The sequence below is a fragment of the Hydra vulgaris genome, chromosome 11 (genome assembly GCF_038396675.1).
Source record: "Hydra vulgaris chromosome 11, alternate assembly HydraT2T_AEP".
Lineage (NCBI taxonomy): Eukaryota > Metazoa > Cnidaria > Hydrozoa > Anthoathecata > Hydridae > Hydra > Hydra vulgaris.
The window spans coordinates 55,622,545-55,630,444 of NC_088930.1; the positions used below are offsets into that span (position 1 = coordinate 55,622,545).

At 27.3% G+C, this 7,900-nt stretch overlaps 1 long non-coding RNA gene across 1 annotated transcript; it reads left to right on the forward strand.

Annotated features, from left to right (window-relative positions):
* Positions 1-665: 665 nt before the first annotated feature.
* Positions 666-6,264, forward strand: LOC136086771 (uncharacterized). Its single transcript, XR_010641576.1, has 5 exons — positions 666-2,079; positions 2,862-3,000; positions 3,075-3,129; positions 5,936-6,032; positions 6,111-6,264. It is a non-coding gene; the product is annotated as an uncharacterized LOC136086771 (long non-coding RNA).
* The last annotated feature ends 1,636 nt before the right edge of the window (positions 6,265-7,900 follow it).

Sequence of the window (7,900 nt, forward strand, 5' to 3'; positions counted from 1 at the left end):
ACTCCTTTGATGCTAAATTATGTCTGATAATTTATAAAGTGAAATTATTAGACTTCCTTAAAATATAATACACGATTAGACGAGCCGAGATAAATCGTCATCAAAATGAAAGAGATGAGCCTTGGTAAGCTGAGATAAATTGTAATCAAAATGAAAGAAATTAGACTAGGTGAGAACTCAATAGGTATAATATGCATCACATAGCAAATTTAGTTGTTATTTTATATCTTAAGTTCTACTTTGGTGCCCTACCAACTATCATGTTTGCTTTGTCTACTGGTAAAATATGGTTTTAGCTTAGTAAACTTTAATTATTTAAAGTTTGCTAAATTGATCATTAGTTAATATTTTAAAAAGAAATTAGTTGTTACAATCCAGGTAAAAATAATTTTATTTTCTGATAGCTGTTGTGTTTTTGTTATTTTATGTAATAGCTAATTGTCTTTACAATAAATTTCTTTTCTTACAGATTTTAACTATTTTCAACAATGCTCTAGAAAAAGCATCAGCAACTGGTAAATTGACTTGCAGTTTTTTTTCATTTTAGACATCTTACAATGCTTTTTCAGCTTATTGCAGATAAAATAGAGGGCCCACATCTCATAAGGCACATAAGGTGTGGGCTTAAATTAAGGGCAAAACCTCCACCCCCAACCCCCACTCCCTTTTTTTTTTTTTTAATATACAGTGTTGATCCTGTAGAAATTAAAGTATGAGGAGAGAGAGAGAGAGAGTGGTGGGAAAAAAATACGCTGCAGCTATAATTAGTATTTTTGTTGTTAGTTAATCTACCAATTGGTAATTGATAATGCAAATTTAGTTGAATTTTTTTTGTAAATATATACTTTTCTTTATACATTTTGTTTTATTATTATTTATAAATAAATTGATTTCCAGTTAATACATGTGGTGTATTTTTTCCTTTTTAAATTCAATCACCTTTTTTAGATTAATCAGATGACGTGTTTGTTCAATGTAGACATACAGTTAAAAACTATTAAAAATTTTTATGTTTTGTTAATTTGGTAATAAATGTGTAAATAAAAAGCCTTAAATTTTACAAAGCTATTAGGCATTTTATTGAAACCACTATCCGTCATGATTCGTATTTTCTCTGTGTACAAAAGTCTATGCTAATAATAAGGTATACTTTAAATTATCCTAAATTATTAAAAATTATATCAAAATAGATCAGTCACCATGTAACTTCGGTCATATAAGAAAAAATATAAAAAAAAGCATGCAGTACTCAAATTTTTAAATAATCTTTTTTTTCTTGATTAATATTTGCTATTACTTCGTAAATATAAATCTATAAAAAAAATATTAATGTTTGTTTGCAACCTGCTGAAATAAATCTTTAGCAAAACAACAATTTGAAAAAAGACAGACATACTATTAAAATCTAAAGTAAGCAAAGCATCTTAATATTAATTTAAAAATAAAATTAATTAATATTAAAAGTTAAAGAAACGTTTAATGTTTAACGTTTAATGTCGTTTTATTAGTTATGCTTTGAAAGAACGCGTACTCAAAATGCACGTGGTCATCAGAGAAAGATCTCTTAAACGAGTTGAAACTTTTTTCCTTATGAAATTTAATTATTAGTTTAGATATATTACATAAAGAATCATACTAAGATAAATAATCATCGTTAAGATCATATTATAACTGAAGTAAGTATATAAAATAGTTGTATGTACATTTTTATTAGATAAAGTAGAAAGTAAATTTTTATTAGATGAAGTAGCAAGGATTTTAAGTAGAAAGGATTTTAATTTTTTAATCGTTTGTATTTTGTTTGTTTTAGCTTTTCTTTTAGCAGTTTTATTATTTTATTTTTTAGAAGGAAAATAGGGGTATGAATGTTATTTAAAGTTATACTAATGCTATTTCCATAAAATGGTTATTACAACTTTGAAATTTCTGTGATGCTATTAACTATTTTTGTTCTTTTTTTAGAAAATTTAGAAAAATTAAATTAAAATTTTGTGCCAACACTGACATGGCAGGTCACATGTTATTATATGTAAAGGTTAAATTTTGTTATGAGGATTACAGTTCTTATGAAAAAAAAAGGTAAGGAGTATTGTTTGTAAATATATATTTTGTTTATTTTAAATCTTTTTAAATTTTCTCGCGTCATTTTTAAAAATTTTGTTTGTACACGTTTATAGTTTGCATTCATGCTTTTTTGATATGTATGTGTATGTGGTAATAAGTGCTTTATAGTTGTTTTATCAATTTGTTTTTATAATAATGTAAAGTGTTTTTTATTGTTTGTATATGTGTCAATATGTGTTATATAATTGTTTTTAAAAATGTGTTTAAATATGTGTAGAAGGTATATATTTAACCTTATATACATATTTAAACACATTTATTGTGTTTAAAGTTGGTACATATGTTTATATTATGTTGTTTCAAAGTACTGTGACTTTTTAAACGTATAAAGTAAGATTTGTCAACTTTGCCAGCCAAGTGATGTACTTATAACAGAGGGTTACACAATAGTGTTTAGTGTCAAACAATACAAAATAATGTATTTTAATAACATTTTGCTTGATGTTGTTACTTATGTTCTGTTAAATATGAATGTTATCTTACTTAAGTTATGTTATAAACATATTATATTAACTTATGGTGTGTGCTATTGTTGTGTGTTGTTGCTGTGATGTTTTTTTGTTATCTTTTGAGTTGAAAGACATTTGGCTTATCTTCATGTTTGTGTCTATTGTTAAAAATGGTAAATAAGTAATTTTATTAAAAATCACTGCTTTTAATCATTCACTAAAAGCCAATACAAATTATTTTGCCATATATACAATTTGTTTTATCTCAATTTAAATTTTTGTCTTTAGCGCTGTTTACTACATGATTTTGCTATAAATATTTTGGAATCATGATGTTCCAGCATAAATTATTTTGTAAAAGCTAACATGAAATAATAATATTTTACAACTACTACTCTGATAAATCACAACAGTTTTTCTCTATAAGGTGCATTGATTTTCATTTTTTGTATGTAATGTTTTTCTTATTTATTTATTTATTCATTACATTTTTTATTTTAGATTTACCAGATAATGTATTAATGTGGTATAGAAGAACAAAATATTGTAAAGTTTTGTGAGTTTTTAAAAAAAACGTTTACAAATAATTTTTTTTGAATTAAATAATTTTAAAGTTTGCAACAAAGGGTTTACAACGTTTTTTTTTTAACTTTTTTTTATTAGCAGTATGTTTATTATTAGAATTGCATGTTTTTAATAATTTTTTTATTATTATTTGCTAAGCAATTTTTTTTTCAAACATCTCCTAGCTGATATATATATTTTTTAAAGTCATAAGATTATTGTATTATTTTAAATGACAGTCTGTTATATATAAAAATTACTTGTGTGTGCTATTTAGGGTAGAAAAAAAAATTATATAGGAAAGATCGCAATCTTCAGGATTCGTTTAAGATTTTTTGTTACTACTTTCAATTAAAAGTGAAGTTTAAATGGATGATATTAGGCTAGAAGCAGATATTAGTTTAGAAAATGGAAATGTTAATAGGCAAGTTGTTTGTGGCACAAATGGAAGAGATGGACTTATGAAATTAATAATGGACAAAATGCTGCTCGGCAAGCAGCAAATAATTCGAACCCAAATGAATGGAGCTTGGTTAGGCGAGTTGAAAATAATCGTCGCAGAAATGAAAGAAATAGGCTTAGGCAAGATGAAATTAATAATCAACAAAATGCTAGAAATGCTGCTCGGCAAGCAGCAAATAATTCGAACCCAAATGAAGAGAGCTTGGTTAGGCGAGTTGAAAATAATTGTCGCAGAAATAAAAGAGATAGGCTTAGGCGAGATGAAATTAATAATCAACAAAATGCTAGAAATGCTGCTCAGCAAGCAGCAAATAATTCGAACCCAAATGAAGAGAGCTTGGTTAGGCGAGTTGAAAATAATCATCGCAGAAATGAAAGAAATAGGCTTAGGCGAGATGAAATTAATAATCGACAAAATGCTAGAAATGCTGCTCAGCAAGCAGCAAATAATTCGAACCCAAATGAAGAGAGCTTGGTAAGGCGAGTTGAAAATAATCGTCGCAGAAATGAAAGAGATGAAATTAACAATCAACTAAATGCGAGAATTGCTGCTAGATACGAAAGAATGCATTGTATAGCAAGAAGTAATACTATTCCAGATTATAATTATTTGGGAAAAATGAATTATATTTGTCAGCATTGTGGTGCTAAGAAATTTTCTGATGAAACACATTTTTTATGTTGCCATAATGGAAAGGTAGTTTTGTCACAACCTTCATCATTTCCACAAGATTTAGAAGATTTATTTAAAGGAAACTATGCAGATAGAAATACCAATCTGAATTTTTTAAAATATATTAGAAATTATAATGCCTTTCTTTCTTTTGCTTCATTTGAAGCAAATGTAGTTCAACCCGTGAATCATGGGCCGCTGTGTTTTAGAATATGTGGTCAAGTTTTTCATCGTATTGGTAATTTAAGATCAAATCAAGATGTTCCGCCGACATATTGTCAACTAAATCTATGGTTCACTTGCAGCAGTAAATTTTAGAATGCAACAACGTGGTAATGATCTTTGCTTAAGTGATTTAATGTTTCGATTGCAAACTATTATTAGTGAAGAAAACCCATTTGCTCTTGCATTTAAAAACATGACTGAAGTGGAAGATGAAGGAATTCGTCGAGCATCTCTGGAAGGTCGCTCAGTGTCAGTTGTAAAAATGTCTTTACTTGAAGGGCATGATAGACGTCGCTATAATCTCCCTTCACATAATGAAGTTGCAGTTGTATTTGTTGGTGAAGATAGTGCACCACCTGCTTCCAGGGAAGTTGTTATTTACCCAAGAGATCATCCTCTTAAAACTATATCAAGTATGTCTGCCAACTTAGATCCTATGGTTTATCCTCAATTTTTTCCGAGGGGTGATGCTGGTTGGCATAATCAACTGGTTCACAACCCTGAACGTACTACATTGGTTAGAAATCATGTTACATTATCTCAGTTTTACAATTATAAACTTTCAGTTAGACAATTTTTTTCTACACTCTTTTATGGCAAAAAACTGTTTCAGCAATATGCTGTTGATGCGTATGTTAAAATTGAAGGCCAGCGCCTTGGTTTCATCAGAAATAACCAAAACAAACTGAGAAGCGAGCAGTATGATGTCTTACACGAACATGTAAACAACCTTGGAAATGATCATAATGTTAGACCAGAGCGTGTTGTAGTTTTGCTATCAACTTATGTATGAAGTCCTGAGCTTTAAAGGAAAACTTTGAAGATGCTATGGCTATAATTAAAAAGTATGGTAAACCAGATCTTTTTATTACTTTCACTTGCAACCCAAAATGGCGCGAGATAACTGAAAATTTATATCCAGGTCAGACAGCAACCAAAAGGTTGTAAATATCTTCTATCAGTGAAGATATTTTAACTTATTTGTTGCCGCTTTTTCTTCAGTGATTTTTTTTTTTTTTTTTTAATTTATAATTATTTTTTTTTAATTTGTAATTATTTTTTTTTAATTTGTAATTTTTTTTTTACAATATATTGTTGTATATTTGGTTTGTTTTTGTCTTTTGTGATTAAAATTTTATTTGTTTTTCACCAATTAAACTTAAATATAGTTAAATTGATTCACTACCCAATCATCATAATATGATGCTACATACTATTTGTTAAAAATAATTAATTGGTAGTTTAATTTATTGAAAACACTGCCTTTAAAATTTACTTTAAGCCAAGACTATTTAGCTATATAAATGCAATTTATTTATATCTCTATTTGACTTTTTATCTTTAATGGTTTTAGTTAGGCTCCTTGAAGCATTTGTTTTTTTGCTTTTTAATTAAAATATTTTAAATCTATTGTAATGTCTTTTAAATTTAACTAAAGTCTACTAAAAGCCAACGTGAAATAACGTCATAAAACAACACCGATAAGCTGCATCATGATAGCAGTTTAAGTATGACAACAGGCTACCAAAAAGCAGGTAAAGTGCTTTCCATTTTTTTTTGTTTTGTTTTTTTTTTCTTTTATGTCTACTTATCTGTTACAATTTTTATTTTAGGTTTTTCATATGACGCATTAATGCAATATAAAAGATCAAAGTATTCATATTTTTTACAATTTGTTATACACGTTTGATTGTAAATTAACTTTTTTTTGTTTGAAACGTATTTGTACTCAATTCAGCTTTACTTTTTTGTCAATTTAAAGCATAATGGAGTGTTATTATTTTGTGTCAGTAACTAAAAACGTATTGTGTTGAACTTAGTAATGTCTAGGAAAATGGTTCTGCCATACACTGATATGACCTATGTCAGTTTTAAATTCCTCAAATAACTTTAAATAACTGGTAAATTAATTTATTTTAATTTTGCAGATGGTTTAATTTTTTAATTTGAAGGCGTTTTTCTTACATGGTATTAGTAAAGTTTCGCAACTTCAAATTGTGGAAAACAGCCACTATAAATTAAGTAACAGACCGACCGTAACCCGTATTACGGGTTGCTTTCTGCTAGTAGTAATAATAAATAAATTAATAAAAATGAGATTTTTTTCATTTAAAGTTATTTAAATGGATTTAGATAACAACTTGTAAAAAATAATTTATGTAAATAATATTATTTACGGAATGTTAGAGGCTTGTTGTTAAAGTAATCATGTCTTATGATTATAAGCAAAAGAAGTAATAATAATAATTTCAGATACCAACGGAATTTTTTATACATGAAAACATTAACTTAATAAATTTTTTAATAACTTAAAATAATAACCAAAACAAATTTTTTTTACAAAGATTTTTGCAATATTTCAATTAAACATTGCCGTGGCTACCCAGCTGGCAAACAACGTTGAAATAACGCTGAACTTACGTTGAATTTACGTTGATTTAACTTTTAGAATAAAAGTTTTTTTTAACGTTGATTTATCAAAGTTAAATTAACGTTAGGCTTAAACGATGTATCAACGTTGATTCGACTCAAAAAAACGTTACAATAACGTCGAATTTACATTGAAACAACGTTAAGATTGACAGTTTTTTTAACATTGATTTATCAACATTAAACAGGCTGTTAATAAACGTTTTGTAATCACAGAAACCGTTGATAAAAACTGAGATCACCATCAAAACGTAGTATGCGTGTCCAATAGTGCTGTTGCACTTCTCTATTACATTATCAAGGTTTAGTATGGCTATTAAAGCTACTCATAGTCCATACTTAGACTATTTAGAACTTTTTCAGTTTAGTTTAGTTAAAATAGTATTATTAAAGCAAGAGATAAAAGTTGATTTATTGAAAAATATATTTAAATATTACATATATTTACCTATAATTGAATAAGATCTACAAATAACTGAATATAATCTACATATAATTGAATAAAATCTACACAAATTTCTTCTCTTTTCCATCACCTTTTTGAAATGAAGCGTTTTTTAGAAAGTCAAACAATTTTCCATTAACCGAGGTTTCATTTGCACCATTGAATACAATAGAAGAAGCTGTAAATAAAAAAAATATATTTAAAAATATCAAAAAAGGCAAACTAGAAAAAAATATATTGAATGGAAAGGTGTTACAACTTATAAAGGTATTCTATTTACAAAGCCATATAAATTAGTGTTTCTAAGTAAATTTTTCCACCTTTGCCCTTCATATTCGTGAAGGCCATAAAATTTTTTCAAAAAAACTCTGAATTTTGAAAAGGTAATTTAAATGTTAGACAAGGCCATCCCGAAGCGGCCTCTCATGGGGTGGGGGAGGGGGTATTGTATGTAGTGTCAAATGGAAAAAATTTTAGTTAAGTGATTTTCTACTAATATATAATTGCTCTGTTCTTTTAAGAACATTG